At 31.9% G+C, this 5,192-nt stretch overlaps 1 non-coding gene across 1 annotated transcript; it reads left to right on the top strand.

Annotated features, from left to right (window-relative positions):
- Positions 1-962: 962 nt before the first annotated feature.
- On the top strand, positions 963-1,069 carry LOC141721990 (small nucleolar RNA R71). Its single transcript, XR_012575029.1, has one exon. It is a non-coding gene; the product is annotated as a small nucleolar RNA R71 (small nucleolar RNA).
- Positions 1,070-5,192: the final 4,123 nt, after the last annotated feature.

The raw sequence follows: 5,192 nt of genomic DNA, 5'->3' as shown, positions 1-5,192 counted from the left end.
TCTGCAACCTTTTAGGAAAATGAGGTGGAGGATAAACCTATTTCCCCCCTGTATTACCCTCAGGAAGAGTGTTGATAATAACTTTATTCTTTGGTTCCACCTCGACATCCTTCAGCACCTATTCTTCAGCCATAACTTCATTTTCTGAAACTTGAGATTTTTCAGGGATTGCAACCTTCCCAGACCTCAATGTAATTGCCTTAACCTGCTCTTTTGATTCCCTCTTTACTATAACTTCTGTGTTACTAGGGAGTGTACCAGGTTGTCGATTTAACAAAGCATTGGCAATCTGCCCAATTTGATTCTCCAGAGTCTTGATAGAAACCGCTTGACTCTTGCACATGAGCCTCAACTCCTCCAATTCAGATTTTTTATTAGATTGACTTGTAATTCCATGCGGTAGTTGTTGAAGTTGGAGTTGTTGTCTTGGTGCATATTGCGGTTGTTGAAAACTAGGAGGGTTGAATTGCTTTGTTGCATACTGCTGATAAGGCTGTTACACCGCATTCTGATTGTTGCTCCAGCTGAAGTTAGGATGATTGTGATTATTGGGATGATAAGTGGTTGAAACTGGTTGCTGCGACCTCTGAAAGTTGCTTACAAACTGAGCTGATTCACTAGAAATAGCACGCTGCTCAGTTTCATGCGCATCTGCACAAAGCTCACAAATACTTATGATCTGATTAACTCTATAATTAGCCAAAGAATCCACCTTCATCGTAAAAGCCTTAAGCTGAGCAGCTATAGCAGTAGCTGTATCCACCTCCATAATTCTTGCTACCTTGCCTTGAGATAGTCTCTGAGTTGGGTTCTGGTATTCATCAGCAGTCATCAGTTCAATCAACTCATAAGCTTCATCGTAGCTCTTAGTCCATAAGGCTCCACCTGATGCTGCATCGAGCATGGGTCTAGACTGTGCTCCCAAACCATTATAAAAGCAGTTAATAATCATCCAGTCAGGCATCCCATGATGAGGACACTTCCTAAGCATCTCCTTATATCGCTCCCAAGCTTCACATAAAGACTCTCCCGATTGCTGCGCAAATTGAGTAAGAGCGATCCTGATTGCAGTTGTCTTTGCCATAGGGAAGAATTTAGTACGAAACTTCTAAGCAAGATCTTCCCAAGTAGTGATAGAACCTGCCGGTAGAAAATGCAACCAGCACTTAGCTTTATCCCTCAGAAAGAATGGGAAAAGCCTCAGCTTAACAGCATCTTCAGAAACATTGTTCAATTTGAAAGTATTACATATCTCGATGAAATCTCTAATGTGCATGTTGGGATCTTCCGTTAGAGAACCCCCAGACTGGACTGAATTCTGCACCATCTGAATCGTGCTAGATTTGATTTCAAAAGTATTAGCCGCGATGGCTGGTCTGACAATGCTAGATTGAATGTCATTAATCTTCGGTTGAGAAAAATCCATCAAAGCCTTTAGATTCGCTGCTGGTTCTCCCATTGCAACAAAGACTTCTTTTTTAAGAACTTCTTTTTCCTCACGAGATTGAGAACGTGTTCACATACACGCTCTCTAGAGTACCTGAAACACAACAAGTACCCTTGTAAGTAAGATATCCGAGTCAGTAAAATTTAACGACCACTGATGTCAAGCACATAAACTAAATTAAACATCGAGTCCCCGGCAGCGGCGCCAAAAACTTGTTAGGGTGAAAACACGCGCTAAAATTACATGCAAGTATACGCGTTCACAAGTAGTATAAGATATAAATCAGATTCGTACCCACAGAGACTCTTTTTAGTTAACTTAAGATTATGCACATATGCAACAATGGTATGGTTATCGCTCAATACTATGACAATAACAAGTTGAGAAGTTTATAACTAAGATTAAATTAACATGAAATTAACTAAAAATAAAAGTGATTGAATTAACTATATGAGACAAACATGGGATTCTAACTTCATGAAATACTTCATTCAAAGTCATTGTTCTTAACCTTAGCATGCAATGGTGATGACGACTAATCAAATAGCACGGAACTAGTAAACGATAACTTTCGTTGCACGAATACCGTACTACTAGACATTCACAAAAGATATAGAAGCTAAGTAGACACCAATTATGCTTAGACCCTATATGTCTATAGAATTTGAAAATATAACAGTTAAATGTGCAAGTTATCTATCGTGATTACATATGGCAAGTAAGATGGTTAACATTACCTACGAATCATGCATAACAATTATACATGAATCTATTCTAGCATGGCAAGTTCTAAACCTCTATTTCACTTTCGCTTCAATAGAGATTAACACGTTATCTTATATGTTAGCTACGCACATAAGACGAATAAGCACAATCAATACTAGGATATCAATCAATCACCACACACCAAGATATTGAAACAAATTAACTATAGAAATTGATAAGTAAATCCGTTAGAACCCTCCGATAACGATTGGTTTATAATCGAACTCATCGTCACCATGGGTTCCAATAAAAGCATGGTATAAAAACTAGATCTTTATAAACTGAATAATAATCGAAAGTACATTAACAAGAGTGTAAGGTTCAAACAAATAAGAAAACAAGCATCCAATGTTATAACTTAAGCAACGAATCACAAGTAAAAAACAAGATCTTCTTCTTCGTTGTATTGTGCTATTAGGTCTTCTTACTGCTCTTTCCTTCTTCTCGTTGTTATCAAAAACGTCTTCAAAAGGCTTTATATATAAGCCCAATACGATCTGGAGTCTAAAAAATCATTATTATATTGCAATCAGGATTCTGCAATCCCGACCCAGCGCGGCCGCCACGCATACTAGCGCGGGCGCACTCGCTTTCTGACAAATGGGCACGGCCACTCCCAAGACTAGCACGGCCGCCCTGACCTTCTGGAAATTTCGATTATTCTTGTTTCCTTGACTTCAATTGCTGGTTTCTTTCGTGCTAACTCCCGAGGCTCCATCCTAACACCCTTTTAGCATATAAACAATGTAAAATCTATCCCTTCTTCTAAATATACCCTGAAATGCAAAACACTACAAAAACACATCAAAAATACAAATAACTTTAGTACAAATCACCAATTCGAGCCTTTAAGAAGTGTTTTAAGTGGATATAAATTCCACTTATAACCTAGTTCTATGAAAATGTGTAGAGAAACCTTGACACTAAGGTTCGATTCTCACTGAAAATAATTTTGCATTGCATCACAAATATAAGGATAATTTAGACATTTTAAATTGAATAAATTATCTCACCAAATAGATGGAATAAAATGTCTCAGCCCCATGTTGAGCTATTATATATAACAATAGCATAATAACCCATGCGAGGCACGGGTCATTTTCTAGATTTTTTTGTACACCATACAATTATATTAGTAAAATTCTTGATCATTTCTTATTGATAAATATTGTATAACGTCTAAAATATATCACATACAAGTTGAGTATCTATCAATGTGTATGATTTCCATGTAAAACATTAAAAATGTTCATAATGTTTTTAATATATCTCATTAATCATAATACATATTTTCTTATTTATGTCGTGTAATTTTTATTTACTAAATGAATACAAGCAGGGTAGTCACTGTACGTGTAAAAGGAAAAGATTGAAGTTAATCCATCAAATATTGTCAATATGAACTAAAAATTAACATATATGTATATTATAGAGTCGAGTAATTTTTTTGAGTTTTGGTCAAATAAACCCGGAGTAATGAGATATTTAATTACTAAAATCAGTACTAATTTACGATTACCTTACTTAATTTAAAAGGATTAGTAATGCATAATTAAAGTGGTCAAGACCTGCAATCGTAATATTCAACTAAGTAGAATTTACACTACAATTAATATAAGTTTATTTTTTAAGAAAAATATTATTTTTTTTAATTCAACGTTTATGTTGATTTAATATCATTGTTAATGTCTTAATTCATTAACTAAATTTGATATCGGCCGTGTACTTAACTTTTAATCCTTTCTATTATACAAAGTTAATTTAATAAGATGTCAAATAATTGTCAATTCATAAATTAAAACTGACATAATCTATTTAGTTTTTAACACATTGAAAAAAACTTAAATTTAATTGATCATTCTTATTTTCAGAACATAAAAGACTTTTGTTATTTTCTTCTAGTATATATATATATATATATCAATAACTCTGAAATACACCATTAAAATTAAATCTTTAATATTGGTAAAGATAAAGCCACATGTGTGTGTATGTATGTAAATTATTATTTATTATATTTTCGAGTAAATTATGTTGGTCTCATTTATTTATATCCTAGATATCTTAGTCACGTATATATCTAATTGTTATTCAATAAATTACTCAAATAACATGTATTTATGATTATTCAAAAAATATAATTATCTAATAAATAAATTACAATTATTTATATATCATAGTCGTAGTGGCACTGACAATCAAACAATATCTATTTTTACTCAACAGAGTATCAGTCACGGATGTGACATAAAAATAATTCATATATCGTAAAGACTAACTACTGATATTCAGAAGTTTTTTTTCAAGATTCAGAAGATAAATTTGTACTAATATCATCATTCAAATCAATTTGAAGTTTCTTTCATTTATGATTATAATATTTCTTTTTTATAGTAACTTGATAACATTGTATATCATTTTTCTAAAATTAAATATGTTCAATTTGATGATTTTTTTTAAATATTAGTTGAACTTGTTAATCCTTTCAAAATATCGACTAATTTTTTTATTTAGATGGTATAACGTGGATTAAATCAAATAGTAAAATACATTAGAGTTTTAACCTTTTTTCAAATAATTCAAAATAGTTGTACAATATTTTCCAAAACTAAATATTTTTTTTGTAAATTTATTATTGCTAATTATATATATATATATATATATTTTTCAAAATATTGAATTATATATTTTTTCAAGTTTCTTATATATATATATATAAGTCAAGTTCTATTGAGTCCTTTTTTTATTTAAGTACGGGAGTCCATATAGGTTTTGCAAGTAAAATAACATAATTTTTTTGTAAAAAGTATTATAATATGAATCATGTTCTACAAATATCACTATTTTAATAAATATATTGCAAATCTCATACTTTTGACAAGTTGAACATTACAGAACATATGATTTTATAGAACATGATCAGTTTGAAGAACATATGTATTCATGTTGTTGAACACGTAAATATTAAACTTGCCGAATA

The sequence above is a fragment of the Apium graveolens genome, chromosome 4, assembly GCF_009905375.1.
Source record: "Apium graveolens cultivar Ventura chromosome 4, ASM990537v1, whole genome shotgun sequence".
In the NCBI taxonomy this organism is placed as follows: Eukaryota; Viridiplantae; Streptophyta; class Magnoliopsida; order Apiales; family Apiaceae; genus Apium; species Apium graveolens.
The sequence above is the reverse complement of the archived record's forward strand: the minus strand, read 5'-3'. Positions and strand labels throughout refer to the sequence as shown.